We start from the raw sequence: 18,570 nt of genomic DNA on the forward strand, positions 1-18,570 counted from the left end.
GCAATGAGCTGGCAAGATTTTAGCCGAATTCCTTCTCTCAGACCCTCTAATTTGCGATTTTCGAGTTCTGTTAAGCTTCCGTTTCCTCGAGAAATCCGCTTAGGAAGTCCGAACTTCGATTCCGGTTCCATTTTATTGTATCACAGGCATAATAATAGCTTTACATTTGCTATTTTCTTATTCTTATTTTTTTTTATATTTTCTGGGAGCATTTAGCGATTTTTATAGTTATGAGCCGGTTCTGTGCGGAAGGGTATGACGCCGATTACTCCGGAGACGGTTAACTCATTAAAAAAAATTATTTTCGGCTGTTTTATCCATAATTTAAGTAAACGGTCGCGACACGAGGACTTCCCAGGGGGGTCACCCTTCCTAGCTCTGCCATCGCGCCAGAACGATTAACTTCATGGTTCTGATTGGGATAGAGCAGTGCCGCGTGTTGTCCATCGCCGCCAGCTCCACACGTACACGAGGGATATAAGAATAAACATCCAACTCAATGTCGGGTGCGATCATACCTGCACTAATGCACCGGATCCCATCAGAACTTCGAAGTTAAGCGTGCTTGGGCGAAAGCAGTACTAGGATGGGTGACCCCCAGGGAATTCCTCGTGTTGCACCCCTTTTCTTGTTTTTCTATTTTTGATTAATTGTTGACAGACGATTTTCGGCTCAAATCATCTGAATTTCGATCGTGACCAGATAAGACATGTGAAATTAAAGTAGCTCAGGCACTGCCGGATTTGAACAAAATTGTAGCCTAATTTGATTGTAAACGGACAAACGAACGAGACTCATTACTCTGCAATGAGCTAGCGATATTTTAGCCGAATTCCTTCTCTAAGACCCTCTAATTTGCGATTTTCCTCTTCTGTTAAGCTTCCGTTTCCTCGAGAAATCCGCTTAGGAAGTCCAAAATTCGATTCCGGTTCCATTTTATCGTATCCCAGGCATAATAATATATTTACATTCGCTATTTTCTTCTTCTTATTTTTTTCTATTTTTTGGTAACATTTAGCAATTTTTGTTGTCGTGAGCCTGTTCTGTGTGAAAGGGTACGACGCAGATTACTCCGGAGACGGTTAACTCATTAAAAAAAATTATTTTCGACTGTTTTATCCATAATTTACGTAAACGGTCGTGACAGGAAGACTACCCAGGGAGGTCACCCATCCTAGCTCTGCCATCGCGCCAGAACGCTTAACTTCATTGTTTTGATTGGGCGAGAGCAGTGCCGCGTGTTGTCCATCGCCGCCCGCTCGACTCGTACTCGAGGGATATAAGAATAAACATCCCACTCAATGTCGGGTGCGATCATACCAGCACTAATGCACCGGATCCAATCAGAACTCCGAAGTTAAGCGTGCTTGGGCGAGAGCAGTACTATGATGGGGGGTGACCCCCTGGGAATTCCTCGTGTTGCAACCCTTTTCTTGTTTTTCTATTTTTGATTAATTGTTGACAGACGATTTTCGGCTCAAATCATCTGAATCTCGATCGGGACCAGATAAGACATGTGAAATCAAAGTAGCTCAGGCACTCCCGGATTTGGACAAAATTGTAGCCTAATTTGATTGTAAACGGGAAAACGAACGAGACTCATTCTCCGCAATGAGCTGGCGAGATTTTAGCCGGATTCCTTCTCTAAGACCCTCTAATTTGCGATTTTCCGCTTCTGTTAAGCTTCCGTTTCCTCGAGAAATCCGCTTAGGAAGTCCGAAATTCGATTCCGGTTCCATTTTATCGTATCCCAGGCATAATAATAGCTTTACATTCGCTATTTTCTTATTCTTATTTTTTTTTCTATTTTTTGGGAACATTTAGCGATTTTTGTTGTCATGAGCCGGTTCTGTGCGGAAGGGTATGACGCCGATTACTCCCGAGATGGTCAACTCATTTAAAACAATTATTTCGGCTGTTTTAGCCATAATTTACGTAAACCATCTCGACACAAGGACTTTCCAGGGAGGTCACCCATCCTATCTCTGCCATCGCGCCAGAACGATTAACTTCATGGTTCTGATTGGGATAGAGCAAGACCGCGTGTTGTCCATCGCCGCCTGCTCCCCACGTACATGAGGGATAAAAGAATAAACATCCCATTCAAGATTGGGTGCGATCATACCAGCACTAATGCACCGGATCCCATCAGAACTTCGAAGTTAAGCGTGCTTGGGCGAAAGCAGTACTAGGATGTGTGACCCCCTGGGAATTCCTCGTGTTGCACCCCTTTTCTTGATTTCTATTTTTGATTAATTGTTGACAGATGATTTTCGGCTCAAATCATCTGAATCTCGATCGGGACCAGATAAGACATTAGAAATTAACGTAGCTCGGGCACTGCCGGATTTGGACAAAATTGTAGCCTAATTTGATTGTAAACGGGCAAACGAACGAGACTCATTACTCTGCAATGAGCTGGCGAGATTTTAGCCGAATTCCTTCTCTAAGACCCTCTAATTTGCGATTTTCCGATTCTGTTAAGCTTCCGTTTCCTCGAGAAATCCGCTTAGGAAGTTCGAAATTCGATTCCGGTTCCATTTTATCGTATCCAAGGCATAATAATAGCTTTACATTCGCTATTTTCTTATTCTTATTTTTTTTTCTATTTTCTGGGAACATTTAACGATTTTTGTTGTCGTGAGCCGGTTCTGGGCGGAAGGGTATGATGCATATTACTCCGGAGATGGTTATCTCATTGAAAAAAAATTTATTTTCGACTGTTTTATCCATAATTTACGTAAACGGTCGCGACACGAGCACTTCCCAAGGAGGTCACCCATCAACTTAAGGGTTTTGATTGGGCGAGTGCAGTGCCGCGTGTTGTCCATCGCCGCCCGCTCCACACGTACTCGAGGGATATAAGAATAAACATCCCACTCAATGTCGGGTGCGATCATACCAGCACTAATGCACCGGATCCCATCAGAACTCCGAAGTTATGCGTGCTTGGGCGAGAGCAGTACTAGGATGAGTGACCCCCTGGGAAGTCCTCTGTTTCACCCCTTTTCGTGTTTTTCTATTTTTGATTACTTGTTGACAGACGATTTTCGGCTCAAATCATCTGAATCTCGATCGGGACCAGATAAGACATGTGAAATCAACGTAGCTCAGGCACTGCCGGATTTGGACAAAATTGTAGGCTAATTTGATTGTAAACGGGCAAAACAACGAGACTCATTGCTCCGCAATGAGCTGGCGAAATTTTACGCTTCTGTTAAGCTTTCGTTTCCTCGAGAAATCCCTTAGGAAGTTCGAAATTCGATTCCGGTTCCATTTTATCGTATACGATGCATAATTATAGCTTTACATTCGCTATTTTATTCTTCTTAATTTTTTCTATTTTTTTGGAACATTTATCGATTTTTGTTGTAGTGAGCTGGTTCTGTGCGGAAGGGTATGAAGCAGATTACTCCGGAGACGGTTAACTCATTAAAAACAATAATTTCGACTGTTTTATCCATAATTTACGTAAACGGTCGCGACACGAGGACTTCCCATGGAGGTCACCCATCCTAGCTCTGCCATCGCGCCAGAATGCTTAACTTCATGGTTCTGATTGGGCGAGAGCAGTGCCGCGTGTTGTCCATCGCCGCCCGCTCCGCACATACTCGAGGGATATAAGAATAAACATCCTACTCAATGTCAGTTGCGATCATACCATCACTAATGCTCCGCATCCCCTCAGCACTTCGAAGTTAAGCGTGCTTGGGCGAGAGCAGTACTAGGATGGGTGACCCCCTGGGAAGTCCTTGTGTTGCACTCTTTTCCGTGTTTTTCTATTTTTGATTACTTGTTGTCAGACGATTTTCGGTTCAAATCATCTGAATCTCGATCGTGACAAGATAAGACATGTGAAATCAACGTAGCTCGGGCACTGCCGGATTAGGAAAATATTGTAGGCTAATTTAATTGTAAACGGGCAAACGAACGACACTAATTACTCCGCAACGAGGTGGCGAGATTTTAGCCAAATTCCTTCTCTAAGACCTTCTAATTTGTGATTTTCCGCTTCTGTTAAGCTTCCGTTTCCTCGAGAAATCCGCTTAGGAAGTCCGAAATTTGATTTCGGTTCCATTTTATCGTATCCCAAGCATAATAATATCTTTACATTCGCTATTTTCTTATTCTTATTTTTTTTCTATTTTCTGGGAACATTTGGCGATTTTTGTTGTCATGAGCCGGTTCTGTGCGGAAGGGTATGACGCAGATTACTCCAGAGACGGTTAACTCATTAAAAACAATTATTTCTGCTGTTTTAGCCATAATTTACGTAAACGGTCGCGACACGAGGACTTCCCAGGGAGGTCACTCATCCTAGCTCTGTAATCGCGCCAGAACGCTTAACTTCATGGTTCTGTTGGGCGAGAGCAGTGCCGCGTGTTGTCCATCGCCGCCCGCTTCACTCGTACTCGAGGGATATGAGAATAAACATCCCACTCAATGTCGGGTGTGATCATACCAGCACTAATGCACCGGATCCCATCAGAACACCCCCTGGGAAGTCCTCGTGGTGCACCTTTTTTCATGTTTTTCTATTTTTGATTACCTGTTGACAGACGATTTTCGGCTCAAATCATCTGAATCTCGATCGGGACAAGATAAGACATGTGAAATCAACGTAGCTCGGGCACTGCCTTATTTGGACAAAATTGTAGCCTAATTTGATTGTAAACGGGCAAACGAACGAGACTCATTGCGGACTGGCGAGATTTTAGCCGAATTTCATCTCTAAGACCCTCTAATTTGCGATTTTCCGCTTCTGTTTAGCTTCCGTTTCCTCGAGAAATCTGCTTAGAAAGTTCAAAATTCGACTCCGGTTTCATTTTATCGTATCTCAGGCATAATAATAGCTTTACATTCACTATTTTCCTATTCTTATTTTTTTTCTATTTTCTCGAAACATTTATCGATTTTTGTTATCGTTAACCGGTGCTGTGCGGAAGGGTATGACGCAGATTACTCCGGAGACGGTTAACTCATTAAAAACAATTATTTCGACTGTTTTAGCCATAATTTACGTAAACGATCGCGACACGAGGACTTCCCGGTAGGTCACCCATCCTAGCTCTGCCATCGCGCCAGAACGCTTAATTTCATGGTTCTGATTGGGCGAGAGCAGTGCCGCTTGTTGTCTATCGCCGCCCACTACACACGTACTCGAGGGATATAAGAATAAACAACCCACTCAATGTCGGGTGCGATCATACCAGCACTAATGCATCGGATCCCATTAGAACTTCGAGGTTAAGCATGCTTGGGCGAGACCAGTACTAGGATGGGCGACCCCCTGGGAAGTCATCGTGTTGCACCCCTTTTTGTTTTTTTTTATTTTCTGAGAACATTTTGCGATTTTTGTTGTCGTTAGCCGGTTCTGTGCGGAAGCGTATCACGCAGATTACTCCGTAGATGGTTAACTCATTGAAAACAAATATTTCGACTGTTTTAGCCATAATTTACGTAAACGGTCGCGACACGAGGACTTCTTGGTAGGTCACCCATCCTAGCTCTGCAATCGCGCCAGAACGCTTAACTTCATGGTTCTGTTGGGCGAGAGCAGTGCCGCGTGTTGTCCATCGCCGCCCGCTCCACACGTACTCGAGGGATATAAAAATAAACATTCCACTCAATGTCGGGTGCGATCATATTAGCACTAATGCACCGGATCCCATCAGAACTCCGAAGTTAAGCGTGATTGGGCGATAGCAGTACTAGGATGGGTGACCCCCTTGGAAGTCCTCGTGTTGCACCACTTTTCGTGTTTTTCTATTTTTGATTACTTGTTGACAGACGATTTTCAGCTCAAATCATCTGAATCACGATCCGGACCAGATAAGACATGTGAAATCAACGTAGCTCGGGCACTGCCGGATTTGGACAAAATTGTAGCCTAATTTGATTGTAAACGGGCAAACGAACAAGACTCCTTAACTCATTAAAAAATATTATTTCGACTGTTTTAACCATAATTTACGTAAACGGTCGCGACACGAGGACTTCCCAGGTTGTCCATCCTCGCTCTTCCATCGCGCCAGAATGCTTAACTTCATGGTTCTGATTGGGCGAGAGCAGTGCCGCGTGTTGTCCATCGCCTCCAGCTCCACACGTACTCGAGGGATATAAGAATAAACATCCCCCACAATGTCGGGTGCGATCATACCAGCACTAATGCACCAGATCCCATCAGAACTCCGAAGTTCAGCGTGCTTGGACGAGAGCAGTACTAGGATGGGTGACCCCCTGGGAAGTCCTCGTGTTGCACCCCTTTTGGTGTTTTTCTATTTTTGATTACTTGTTGACAGACGATTTTCGGCTCAAATCATCTGAATCTCGATCGGGACCAGATAAGACATGTAAAATTAACGTAGCTCGGGCACTGCCTTATCTGGACAAAATTGTAGGATAGTTTGATTGTAAACGGGCAAACGAACGAGACTCATTGCTTCGCAATGAGCTGGCGATATTTTAGCCGAATTCCTTCTCTAACACCCTCTAATTTGCGATTTTTCGCTTCTGTTAAACTTCCGTTTCCTCGAGAAATCCGCTTAGAAAGTCCGAAATTCGATTCCGATTTCATTTTATTGTATCCCAAGCATAATAATAGCTTTACATTCGCTATTTTCTTATTCTTATTTTTTTCTTTTTTCTGGAAAGATTTAGCGATTTTTGTTGTCGTGAGCCGGTTCTGTGCGGAAGGGTATGACGCAGATTACTCCGGAGACGGTTAACTCATTAAAAACAATTATTTCTACTGTTTTAGCCATAATTTACGTAAACGGTCGCGACACGAGGGCTTCCCAGGGAGGTCACCCATCCTAGCTGTGCAATCGCGCCAGAACGCTTAACTTCATGGTTCTGTTGGGCGAGAGCACTGCCGCGTGTTGTCCATCGCCGCCCGCTCCACTGGTACTCGAGGGATATAAGAATAAACATCCCACTCAATGTCGGGTGCGATCATACTGGCACTAATGCACCGGATCCCATCAGAACTCAAGAAGTTAAGCGTGCTTGGGCGAGAGCAGTACTAGGATGGGTGACCGACCCCTTGGGAAGTCCTTATGTTGTACCTCTTTTCGTGTTTTTTATTTTTGATTACTTGTTGACAGACGATTTTTGGCTCAAATCATCTGAATCTTGATCGAGACCAGATAAGACATGTGAAATCAACGTAGCTCGGGCACTGCCGGATTTGGACAAAATTGTAGACTAATTTGATTGTAAAAGGGCAAACGAACGAGACTCCTCTAGTTTGCGATTTTCCACTTCTGTTAGGTTTCCGTTTCCTCGACAAATCCGCTTAGGATGTCCGAAATTCGATTCTGGTTTCATATTATTGTATCTCAACAAAAATAATAGCTTTACATTCGCTATTTTCTTATTCTTATTTTTTTTCTATTTTCTGGGAACATTTAGCGATTTTTGTTGTCGTGAGCCGGTTCTGTGCGGAAAGGTATGACGCAGATTACTCCGGAGATGGTTAACTCATTAAAAACAATTATTTCGACTATTTTAGCCATAATTTACGTAAACGGTCGTGACACGAGGACTTCCCAGGAGGTCCATCCTCGCTCTGCCATCGCGCCAGAATGCTTAACTTCATGGTTCTGATTGGGCGAGAGCAGTGCCGCGTGTTGTCCATCGCCGCCAGCTCCACACGTACTCAAGGGATATAAGAATAAACATCCCACACAATGTCGGGTGTGATCATACAAGCACTAATGCACAAGATCCCATCAGAACTCCGAAGTTCAGCGTGCTTGGACGAGAGCAATACTAGGATGGGTGACCCCCTGGGAAGTCCTCGTGTTGCAGCCCTTTTGGTGTTTTTCTATTTTTGATTACTTGTTGACAGACGATTTTCGGCTCAAATCATCTGAATCTCGATCGGGACCAGATAAGACATGTGAAATTAACGTAGCTCGGGAACTGCCTTATTTGGACAAAATTGTAGGATAGTTTGATTGTAAACGGCCAAACGAACGAGACTCATTGCTCCACAATGAGCTGGCGAGATTTTAACCGAATTCCTTCTCTAAGACCCTCTAATTTGCGATTTTCCACTTATGTAAAGTTTCCGTTTCCTCGAGAAATCCGCTTATGAAGTCCGAAATTCGATTCCGGTTCCATTTTATTGTATCTCAGCCATAATAATAGATTTACATTCGCTATTTTCTTCTTCTTATTTTTTTTCTATTTTCTGGGAACATTTAACGATTTTTGTTGTCGTGAGCCGGTTCTGTGCGGAAGGGTATGACGCAGATTACTCCGGAGACGGTTAACTCATTAAAAACAATTATTTCTACTGTTTTAGCCATAACTAACATAAACGGTCGAGACACGAGGACTTCCCAGGAGGTCCATCCTAGCTCTGCCATCGCGCCAGAATGCTTAACTTCATGGTTCAGATTGGGCGAGAGCAGTGCCGCGTGTTGTCCATCGCCGCCAGCTCCACACGTACTCTAGGGATATAAGAATAAACATCCCACTCAATGTCGGGTGCGATCATAGCAGCACTAATGCACCGGATACCATCAGAACTCCGAAGTTTAGCGTGCTTGGACGAGAGCAGTACTAGGATGGGTGACCCCTTGGGAAGTCCTCGTGTTGCACCCCTTTTCGTGTTTTTCTATTTTTGATTACTTGTTGACAGACGATTTTCGGATCAAATCATCTGAATCTCGATCGTGACCGGATAAGACATGTGAAATTAACGTAGCTCAGGCACTGCTTGATTTGGACAAAATTGTAGGCTAGTTTGATTGTAAACGGGCAAACGAACGAGACTCATTGCTATGCAATGAGCTGGCGAGATTTTAGCCGAATTCCTTCTCTAAGACCCTCTAATTTGCGATTTTCTGCTTCTGTTAAACTTTCGTTTCCTCGAGAAATCCGCTTAGGAAGTCCGAAATTCGATTCCGATTCAATTTTATCGTATCCCAAGCATAATAATAGCTATACATTCGCTATTTTATTATTCTTATTTTTTTCTATTTTCTGTGAACATTTAGCGATTTTTGTTGTCGTGAGCCGGTTCTGTGCGGAAGGGTATGACGCAAATTACTCCGGAGACGGTTAACTCATTAAAAACAATTATTTCTACTGTTTTAGCCATAATTTACGTAAACGGTCGCGACGCGAGGACTTCCTAGGGAGGTCACCCATCCTAGCTCTGCAATCGCGCCAGAACCCTTAACTTCATGGTTCTGTTGGGCGAGAGCAGTGCTGCGTGTTGTCCATCGCCGCCCACTCCACTCGTACTCGAGGGATATAAGAATAAACATCCCACTCAATGTCAGGTGCGATCATACCAGCACTAATGCACCGGATCCCATCAGAAATCAGAAGTTAAGCGTGCTTGGGCGAGAGCAGTACTAGGATGGGTGACCCCCTTGGAAGTTCTCGGTTGCACCCCTTTTCGTGTTTTTCTATTTTTGATTACCTGTTGACAGACGATTTTCGGCTCAAATCATCTGAATCTCGATCTGGACCAGATAAGACATGTGAAATCAACGTGGCTCGGGCACTGCCCGATTTGGACAAAATTGTAGCGTAAATTTATTGTAAACTGGAAAACGAACGAGACTCATTGCGGACTGGCGAGATTTTAGCCGAATTTCTTCTCTAAGACCCTCTAATTTGCGATTTTCCGCTTCTGTTAAGCTTCCGTTTCCTCGAGAAATCTGCTTTGGAAGTCCGAAATTTGATTCCGGTTCCATTTTATCGTATCGCAGGCATAATAATAGCTTTACATTCGCTATTTTCTTATTCTTATTTTTTTTCTATTTTCTGGGAACATTTAGCGATTTTTATTGTCGTGAGCCGGTTCTGTGCGGAAGGGAATGACGCAGATTACTCCGGAGATGGTTAACTCATTAAAAACAATTATTTCGACTGTTTTAGCTATAATTTACGTAAACGGTCGCGACACGAGGACTTCCCAGGAGGTCCATCCTAGCTCTGCCATCGCGCCAGAATGCTTAACTTCATGGTTCTGATTGGGCGAGAGCAGTGCCGCGTGTTGTCCATCGCCGCCCGCTCCACACGTACTCGAGGGATATAAGAATAAACATCCAACTCATTGTCGGGTGCGATCATACCAGCACTAATGCACCGGATCCCATCAGAACTCCGAAGTTAAGCGTGATTGGGCGATAGCAGTACTAGGATGGGTGACCCCCTTGGAAGTCCTCGTGTTGCACCCCTTTTCGTGTTTTTCTATTTTTTATTACTTGTTGACAGACGATTTTCGGCTCAAATCATCTGAATCACGATCCGGACCAGATAAGACATGTGAAATCAACGTAGCTCGGGCACTGCCGGATTTGGACAAAATTGTAGCCTTATTTGATTGTAAACGGGCAAACGAACAAGACTCTTTAACTCATTAAAAAATATTATTTCGACTGTTTTAGCCATAATTTATGTAAACGGTCGCGACACGAGGACTTCCCAGGTGGTCCATCCTCGCTCTTCCATCGCTCCAGAATTCTTAACTTCATGGTTCTGATTGGGCGAGAGCAGTGCCGCGTGTTGTCCATCGCCTCCAGCTCCACACGTACTCGAGGGATATAAGAATAAACATCCCCCACAATGTCGGGTGCGATCATACCAGCACTAATGCACCAGATCCCATCAGAACTCCGAAGTTCAGCGTGCTTGGAAGAGAGCAGTAGTAGGATGGGTGACCCCCTAAGAAGTCCTCGTGTTGCACCCCTTTTGGTGTTTTTCTATTTTTGATTACTTGTTGACAGACGATTTTCGGCTCAAATCATCTGAATCTCGATCGGGACCAGATAAGACATGTGAAATTAACGTAGCTCGGGCACTGCCTTATTTGGACAAAATTGTAGGATAGTTTGATTGTAAACGGGCAAACGAACGAGACTCATTGCTTCGCAATGAGCTGGCGAGATTTTAGCCGAATCCCTTCTCTAAGACCCTTTAATTTGCGATTTTCCGCTTTTGTTAAACTTCCGTTTCCTCGAGAAATCCGCTTAGAAAGTCCGAAATTCGATTCCAATTCCATTTTATCGTATCTCAAGCATAATAATAGCTTTATATTCGCTATTTTCTTACTCTTATTTTTTACTATTTTCTGGAAACATTTAGCGATTTTTGTTGTCGTGAGCCGGTTCTCTGCGGAAGGGTATGACGCAGATTACTCCGGAGACGGTTAACTCATTAAAAACAATTATTTCTACTGTTTTAGCCATAATTTACGTAAACGGTCGCGACATGAGGACTTCCCATGGAGGTCACCCATCCTAGCTGTGCAATCGTGCCAGAACGCTTAACTTCATGGTTCTGTTGGACGAGAGCACTGCCGCGTGTTGTCCATCGCCGCCCGCTCCACTGGTACTCGAGGGATATAAGAATAAACATCCCACTCAATGTCGGGTGCGATCATACTAGCACTAATGCACCGGATCCCATCAGAACTCAGAAGTTAAGCGTGCTTGGGCGAGAGCAGTACTAGGATGGGTGACCGACCCCTTGGGAAGTCCTCATGTTGTACCTCTTTTCGTGTTTTTTATTTTTGATTACTTGTTGACAGACGATTTTCGGCTCAAATCATCTGAATCTCGATCGAGACCAGATAAGACATGTGAAATCAACGTAGCTCGGGCACTGCCAGATTTGGACAAAATTGTAGCCTAATTTGATTGTAAAAGGGCAAACGAACGAGACTCCTCTAATTTGCGATTTTCCACTTCTGTTAGGTTTCCGTTTCCTCGAGAAATCCGCTTAAGAAGTCCGAAATTCGATTCCGGTTTTAATTATTGTATCTCAACCAAAATAATAGCTTTACATTCGCTATTTCCTTATTCTTATTTTTTTTCTATTTTCTGGGAACATTTAGCGATTTTTGTTGTCGTGAGCCGGTTCTGTGCGGAAGGGTATGACGCAGATTACTCCGGAGACGATAACTCATTAAAAACAATTATTTCGACTGTTTTAGCTATAATTTACGTAAACGGTCGTGACACGAGGACTTCCCAGAGAGGTCACCCATCCTAGCTCTGCCATCTCGCCAGAACGCTTAACTTCATGGTTCTAATTGGGCGAGAGCAGTGCTGCGTGTTGTCCATCGCCGCCCGCTCCACACTTACTCGAGGGATATAAGAATAAACATCCCACTCAATGTCGTGAGCGATCATACCAGCACTAATGCATCGAATCCCATCATAACTGCGAAGTTAAGCGTGCTTGGGCAAGACTGCTTGGGCGAGAGCAGTACTAGAATGGGTGACCCCCTGGGAAGTCCTCGTGTTGCACTCCTTTTCATGTTTTTCTATTTTTGATTACTGGTTCACAGACGATTTTCGGCTCAAATCATCTGAATCTCGATCGGGACCAGATAAGACATGTGAAATCAACGTAGCTCGGGCACTGCCGGATTTGGACAAAATTGCAGCCTAATTTGATTGTAAACAGGCAAACGAACGAGACTCATTACTCCGCAATGAGCTGGCGAGATTTTGCCGAATTCCTTCTCTAAAACCATCTAATTTGCTATTTACCGCTTATGTTAAACTTATGTTTCCTCGAGAAATCCGCTTAGGAAGTCCTAAATTCGATTCCGATTCCATTTTATCGTATCCCAGGCTTAAAAATAGCTTTACATTCGCTATTTTCTTCTTCTAATTTTTTTTTTTATTTTCTGGGAACATTTACCGATTTTTGTTGTCTTGAGCAAGTTCTGTGCAGAAGGGTATGACGCAGATTACTCCGGAGACGGTTAACTCATTAAAAACAATTATTTCTACTGTTTTAGCCATAATTTACGTAAACGGTCGTGACTCGAGGACTTCCCATGGAGGTCACCCATCCTAGCTGTGCAATCGCGCCAGAACGCTTAACTTCATGGTTCTGTTGGGCGAGAGCACTGCCGCGTGTTGTCCTTCGCCGCCCGCTCCACTGGTACTCGAGGGATATAAGAATAAACATCCCACTCAATGTCGGGTGCGATCATACTAGCACTAATGCACCGGATCCCATCAGAACTCAGAAGTTAAGCGTGCTTGGGCGAGAGCAGTACTAGGATGGGTGACCGACCCCTTGGGAAGTCCTCATGTTGTATCTCTTTTCGTGTTTTTTATTTTTGATTACTTGTTGACAGACGATTTTTGGCTCAAATCATCTGAATCTCGATCGAGACCAGATAAGACATGTGAAATCAACGTAGCTCGGGCACTGCCAGATTTGGACAAAATTGTAGCCTAATTTGATTGTAAAAGGGCAAACGAACGAGACTCCTCTAATTTGCGATTTTCCACTTCTGTTAGGTTTCCGTTTCCTCGAGAAATCCGCTTAAGAAGTCCGAAATTCGATTCCGATTTTAATTATTGTATCTCAACCAAAATAATAGCTTTACATTCGCTATTTCCTTATTCTTATTTTTTTTCTATTTTCTGGGAACATTTAGCGATTTTTGTTGTCGTGAGCCGGTTCTGTGCGGAAAGGTATGACGCAGATTACTCCGGAGATGGTTAACTCATTAAAAACAATTATTTCGACTGTTTTAGCTATAATTTACGTAAACGGTCGTGACACGAGACTTCCCAGGAGGTCCATCCTAGCTCTGCCATCACGCCAGAATGCTTAACTTCATGGTTCTGATTGGGCGAGAGCAGTGCCGCGTGTTGTCCATCGCCGCCAGCTCCACACGTACTCTAGGAATATAAGAATAAACATCCCACTCAATGTCGGGTGCGATCGTACCAGCACTAATGCACCGGATCCCATCAGAACTCCGAAGTTCAGCGTGCTTGGAAGAGAGCAGTACTAGGATGGGTGACCCCTTGGGAAGTCCTCGTGTTGCACCCCTTTTCGTGTTTTTCTATTTTTGATTACTTGTTAACAGACGATTTTCGGATCAAATCATCTGAATCTCGATCGTGACCGGATAAGACATGTGAAATTAACGTAGCTCTGGCACTGCTTGATTTGGACAAAATTGTAGGCTAGTTTGATTGTAAACGGGCAAACGAACGAGACTCATTGCCCTGCAATAAGCTGGCGAGATTTTAGCCGAATTCCTTCTCTAAGACCCTTTAATTTGCGATTTTCCGCTTCTGTTAAGCTTCCGTTTCCTCGAGAAATCCGCTTAGGAAGTCCGAAATTCGATTCTGATTCCATTTTATCGTATCCCAAGCATAATAATAGCTTTACATTCGCTATTTTCTTATTCTTATTTTTTTGCTATTATCTCGGAACATTTAGCGATTATTATTGTCGTGAGTCGGTTCTGTGCGGAAGGGTATGACGCAGATTACTCCGAAGATGGTAAACTCATTATAAACAATTACTTCTACTGTTTTAGCCATAATTTACGTAAACGGTCGCGACACGAGAACTTCCCAGGGAGGTCACCCACCCTACCTCTGCAATCGCGCCAGAACGCTTAACTTCATGGTTCTGTTGGGCGAGAGCAGTGCCGCGTGTTGTCTATCGCCGCCCGCTCCACTCGTACTCGAGGGATGTAAACGGTCAAACGAACAAGACTCATTCCTCCGCAATGAGCTGGCGAGATTTTAGCCGAATTCCTTCTCTAAGACACTCTAATTTGCGATTTTCCGCTTCTGTTAAGCTTCTGCTTCCTCGATAAATCCGCTTAGGAAGACCAAAATTCGATTCAGGTTGCATTTTATCGTATCTCAGGCATAATAATAGCTTTACATTCACTATTTTCTTCTTCTTATTTTTTTTCTATTTTCTGGGAACATTTAGCGATTTTTGTGGTCGTGAGCCGGTTCTGTGCGGAAGGGTATGATGCAGATTACTCCGGAGAAGATAACTCATTAAAAACAATTATTTCGACTGTTTTAGCTATAATTTACGTAAACGGTCGTGACACGAGGACTTCCCAGAGAGGTCACCCATCCTAGCTCTGTCATCTCGCCAGAACGCTTAACTTCATGGTTCTGATTGGGCGAGAGCAGTGCTGCGTGTTGTCCATCGCCGCCCGCTCCACACTTACTCGAGGGATATAAGAATAAACATCCCACTCAATGTCGGGAGCGATCATACCAGCACTAATGCATCGAATCCCATCATAACTGCGAAGTTAAGCGTGCTTGGGCAAGACTGCTTGGGCGAGAGCAGTACTAGAATGGGTGACCCCCTGGGAAGTCCTCGTGTTGCACTCCTTTTCATGTGTTTCTATTTTTGATTACTTGTTCACAGACGATTTTCGGCTCAAATCATCTGAATCTCGATCGGGACCAGATAAGACATATGAAATCAACGTAGCTCGGGCACTGCCGAATTTGGACAAAATTGCAGCCTAATTTGATTGTAAACGGGCAAACGAACGAGACTCATTACTCCGCAATGAGCTGGCGAGATTTTGCCGAATTCCTTCTCTAAAACCATCTAATTTGCTATTTACCGCTTATTTTAAGCTTCCGTTTCCTCGAGAAATCCGCTTAGGAAGTCCTAAATTCGATTCCGATTCCATTTTATCGTATCCCAGGCATAATAATAGCTTTTCATTCGCTATTTTCTCCTTCTAATTTTTTTTCTATTTTCTGGGAACATTTAGCGATTTTTGTGGTCATGAGTCGGTTCTGTGCGAAAGGGTATGACGCAGATTACTCCGGAGACGATTAACTCATTAAAAACAATTATTTCGACTGTTTTAGCTATAATTTACATAAACGGTCGCGACACGAGGACTTCCCAGGGAGGTGACCAATTCTAGCTCTGCCATCTCGCCGGAACTCTTAACTTCATGGTTCTGATTGGGCGAGAGCAGTGCCGCGTGTTGTCCATCGCCGCTCGCGCCACACGTACTCGAGGGATTCTAGGCATAATAATAGCTTTACATTTGAGGGATTCTTCCATTTCCTCGAGAAATCCGCTTAGGAAGTTCTAAATTAGATTTCTGTTCCATTTTATCGTATTCTAGGCATAATAATAGCTTTACATTTGCTATTTTCTTCTTTTCTAAATTTTTTTTTCTATTTTCTGGGAACATTTAGCGATTTTTGTTGTCTTGAGCAGTTTCTGTGCGGAAGGGTATGACGCATTTTACTCCGGAGACGGTTGACTCATTAAAAACAATTATTTTGACTGTTTTATCCATAATTTACGTAAACGGTAGCGACACGAGGACTTCCCAAGGAGGTCACCCATCCTAGCTCTGCCATCGCGCCAGAACGCTTAACTTCATGGTTCTGATTGGGCGAGAGCAGTGCCGCGTGTTGTACATCGCCGCCCGCTCCACACGTACTCGAGAAATATAAGAATAAACATCCCACTCAATGTCGGTTGCGATCATACCAGTACTAATACACTTGATCAAATCAGAACTCCAAAGTTAAGCGTGCTTGGGCGAGAGCAGTATTAGGATGGGTTTCCCCCACTGGGAAGTCCTCGTGTTGCACCCCTTTTCGTGTTTTTCTATTTTTTATTACTTGTTGAAAGACGATTTTCGGCTCAAATGATCTGAATCATGATCGGACCAGAAATGACATGTGAAATCAACGTAACTCGGGCACTGCCGGATTTGGACAAAATAGTAGCCTAGTTTGATTGTAAACGGGCAAACGAACGAGACTCATTACTCTGTAATGAGCTGGCGAGATTTTAGCCTAATTCCTTCTCTAAGACCCTTTAATTTGCGATTTTTCGCTTCTGTTGAGCTTCTGTTTCCTCGAGAAATCCGCTTAGGGAGTCCGAAATTCGATTTCGTTCCATTTTATCATATCACAGTCATAATAATAGCTTTACATTCGCTATTTTCTTCTTCTTATTTTTTTTTCTCTATTCTGTGAACATTTAGCGATTTTTGTTGTCGTTATCCGGTTCTGTGCGGAAGGGTATGACGCAGATTACTCCGGAGACGGTTAACTCATTAAAAACAATTATTTCGATTGTTTTATCCATAATTTACGTAATGGGTCGCGACACGAGGACTTCCCACGGAGGTCACCCATCCTATTTTCGGCTCAAATCATCTGAATTTCGATCAGGACAAGATAAGACATGTGAAATCAACATAGCTCTGTGCGGAAGGGTATGACGCAGATTACTCCGGAGACGGTTAACTCATTAAAAACAATTATTTCGATTGTTTTATCCATAATTTACGTAATGGGTCGCGACACGAGGACTTCCCACGGAGGTCACCCATCCTAGCTCTTTCATCGCGCCAGAACGCTTAACTTCATGGTTCTGATTCGGCGAGATCAGTGAAGCGTGTTGTCCATCGCCGCCCGCTTTACAAGTACTCGAGGGATATAAAAATAAATATCCCACTTAATGTCGGGTGCGATCATACCAGCACTAATGCACCGGATCCCATCAGAACTCCGAAGTTAAGCGTGCTTGGGCGAGAGCTGTACAAGGATGGTTGACCCCCTGGGAAGAACTCGTGTTGCACCCCTTTTCGTGTTTTTCTATTTTTAATTACTTGTTGACAGACGATTTTCGGCTCAAATCATCTGAATTTCGATCAGGACAAGATAAGACATGTGAAATCAACATAGCTTGGACACTGCCGGATTTGGAAAAAATTGTAGCCTAATTTGATTGTAAACGGGCAAATGAACGAGACTCATTACGTCGCAATGTGCTGGTGAGATTTTAGCCGAATTCCTTCTCTAAGACCCTCTAATTTGCGATTTTCCGCTTCGGTTAAGCTTTCGTTCCCTCGATAAATCCGCTTAGGAAGTTCGAAATTCGATTTCGATTCCATTTTATCGTATTCCAGGCATAATAATAGTTTTACATTCGCTATTTTATTCTTCTTTTTTTTTATTTTCTAGGAAACCTTTAGCGATTTTTGTTGTCGTGAGCCTGTTCTGTTTGTAAGGGTATGACACAGATTACTCCGGAGATGGTTAACTCATTAAAAACAATTATTTCGACAGTTTTAGCCATAATTACGTAAAGGGTCGCGACACGAGGACTTCCCAGGGAGGTCACCCATCCTCGCTCTGCGATTGCGTCAGAACGCTTAACTTCATGGTTCTTATTAGGCGAGACCAGTGCCGCGTGTTGTCCATCACAGCCCGCTCCACACGTACTCGAGGGATATAAGAAAAAAGATCCCACTCAATGTCGGGTGCGATCATACCAGCACTAATGCACCCGGATCCCATCAGAACTCTGAAGTTAAGCTTGCTTGGGTGAGACCAGTACTTGGATGGGTCACCGCCTAAAAAGTCCTTGTGTTGCATCTCTTTTCGTGTTTTTCTATTTTTGATTACTTGTTGACAGACGATTTTCGGCTCAAATCATCTGAATCTCCATCGGGACAAGATAAGACATGTGAAATCAACGTAGCTCGGGCACTACCGGATTTGGACAAAATTGCAGCCTAATTAGATTGTAAACGGGCAAACGAACGAGACTCATTACTCCGCAATGAGCCTGCGAGATTTTAGCCGAATTCCTTCTCTAAGACCCTCTAATTTGCGATTTTCCGCTTTTGTTAAGCTTCTGTTTCCTCGACAAATCCGCTTAGGAAGTCCTGAATTCGATTCCGGTTCCATTTTATCGTATCCCAAGCATAATAATAGCTTTACATTCTCTATTTTCTTCTTCTTATTTTTTTTTCTATTT

The 18,570-nt window shown here is 43.6% G+C and overlaps 13 non-coding genes and 9 pseudogenes across 13 annotated transcripts; all 22 read left to right on the plus strand.

The window, feature by feature from the left end:
- Positions 1 to 504: 504 nt before the first annotated feature.
- Positions 505 to 623, plus strand: LOC142514569 (5S ribosomal RNA). The gene has a single exon (XR_012810457.1). It is a non-coding gene; the product is annotated as a 5S ribosomal RNA (ribosomal RNA).
- Positions 624 to 1,306: 683 nt separating this feature from the next.
- Positions 1,307 to 1,428, plus strand: LOC142506791 (5S ribosomal RNA). The gene has a single exon (XR_012805070.1). It is a non-coding gene; the product is annotated as a 5S ribosomal RNA (ribosomal RNA).
- Positions 1,429 to 2,111: 683 nt separating this feature from the next.
- Positions 2,112 to 2,230, plus strand: LOC142515717 (5S ribosomal RNA). Its single transcript, XR_012811547.1, has one exon. It is a non-coding gene; the product is annotated as a 5S ribosomal RNA (ribosomal RNA).
- A 658-nt stretch (positions 2,231 to 2,888) lies between these two features.
- LOC142510017 (5S ribosomal RNA) lies at positions 2,889 to 3,006 on the plus strand. The gene has a single exon (XR_012808158.1). It is a non-coding gene; the product is annotated as a 5S ribosomal RNA (ribosomal RNA).
- Positions 3,007 to 3,647: 641 nt separating this feature from the next.
- Positions 3,648 to 3,766, plus strand: LOC142511306 (5S ribosomal RNA; annotated as a pseudogene).
- Positions 3,767 to 5,196: 1,430 nt separating this feature from the next.
- On the plus strand, positions 5,197 to 5,315 carry LOC142509147 (5S ribosomal RNA). Its single transcript, XR_012807334.1, has one exon. It is a non-coding gene; the product is annotated as a 5S ribosomal RNA (ribosomal RNA).
- Positions 5,316 to 5,634: 319 nt separating this feature from the next.
- LOC142508986 (5S ribosomal RNA) lies at positions 5,635 to 5,753 on the plus strand. The gene has a single exon (XR_012807180.1). It is a non-coding gene; the product is annotated as a 5S ribosomal RNA (ribosomal RNA).
- Positions 5,754 to 6,146: 393 nt separating this feature from the next.
- Positions 6,147 to 6,265, plus strand: LOC142514256 (5S ribosomal RNA). The gene has a single exon (XR_012810158.1). It is a non-coding gene; the product is annotated as a 5S ribosomal RNA (ribosomal RNA).
- Positions 6,266 to 6,946: 681 nt separating this feature from the next.
- LOC142512290 (5S ribosomal RNA) lies at positions 6,947 to 7,070 on the plus strand (annotated as a pseudogene).
- A 626-nt stretch (positions 7,071 to 7,696) lies between these two features.
- LOC142511064 (5S ribosomal RNA) lies at positions 7,697 to 7,815 on the plus strand (annotated as a pseudogene).
- A 679-nt stretch (positions 7,816 to 8,494) lies between these two features.
- Positions 8,495 to 8,613, plus strand: LOC142507422 (5S ribosomal RNA). The gene has a single exon (XR_012805681.1). It is a non-coding gene; the product is annotated as a 5S ribosomal RNA (ribosomal RNA).
- Positions 8,614 to 9,294: 681 nt separating this feature from the next.
- On the plus strand, positions 9,295 to 9,412 carry LOC142509203 (5S ribosomal RNA). Its single transcript, XR_012807388.1, has one exon. It is a non-coding gene; the product is annotated as a 5S ribosomal RNA (ribosomal RNA).
- A 671-nt stretch (positions 9,413 to 10,083) lies between these two features.
- On the plus strand, positions 10,084 to 10,202 carry LOC142515963 (5S ribosomal RNA). The gene has a single exon (XR_012811781.1). It is a non-coding gene; the product is annotated as a 5S ribosomal RNA (ribosomal RNA).
- A 393-nt stretch (positions 10,203 to 10,595) lies between these two features.
- On the plus strand, positions 10,596 to 10,714 carry LOC142508852 (5S ribosomal RNA). Its single transcript, XR_012807053.1, has one exon. It is a non-coding gene; the product is annotated as a 5S ribosomal RNA (ribosomal RNA).
- Positions 10,715 to 11,395: 681 nt separating this feature from the next.
- Positions 11,396 to 11,518, plus strand: LOC142510886 (5S ribosomal RNA; annotated as a pseudogene).
- Positions 11,519 to 12,146: 628 nt separating this feature from the next.
- Positions 12,147 to 12,279, plus strand: LOC142512317 (5S ribosomal RNA; annotated as a pseudogene).
- Positions 12,280 to 12,961: 682 nt separating this feature from the next.
- On the plus strand, positions 12,962 to 13,084 carry LOC142511261 (5S ribosomal RNA; annotated as a pseudogene).
- Positions 13,085 to 13,708: 624 nt separating this feature from the next.
- LOC142517422 (5S ribosomal RNA) lies at positions 13,709 to 13,827 on the plus strand. The gene has a single exon (XR_012813169.1). It is a non-coding gene; the product is annotated as a 5S ribosomal RNA (ribosomal RNA).
- A 1,189-nt stretch (positions 13,828 to 15,016) lies between these two features.
- LOC142512214 (5S ribosomal RNA) lies at positions 15,017 to 15,149 on the plus strand (annotated as a pseudogene).
- A 1,121-nt stretch (positions 15,150 to 16,270) lies between these two features.
- On the plus strand, positions 16,271 to 16,391 carry LOC142512062 (5S ribosomal RNA; annotated as a pseudogene).
- An 879-nt stretch (positions 16,392 to 17,270) lies between these two features.
- On the plus strand, positions 17,271 to 17,389 carry LOC142514511 (5S ribosomal RNA). Its single transcript, XR_012810401.1, has one exon. It is a non-coding gene; the product is annotated as a 5S ribosomal RNA (ribosomal RNA).
- A 679-nt stretch (positions 17,390 to 18,068) lies between these two features.
- On the plus strand, positions 18,069 to 18,188 carry LOC142511726 (5S ribosomal RNA; annotated as a pseudogene).
- Positions 18,189 to 18,570: the final 382 nt, after the last annotated feature.

The sequence above is a fragment of the Primulina tabacum genome, chromosome 10 (assembly GCF_025594145.1).
Source record: "Primulina tabacum isolate GXHZ01 chromosome 10, ASM2559414v2, whole genome shotgun sequence".
NCBI classification, from domain to species: domain Eukaryota; kingdom Viridiplantae; phylum Streptophyta; class Magnoliopsida; order Lamiales; family Gesneriaceae; genus Primulina; species Primulina tabacum.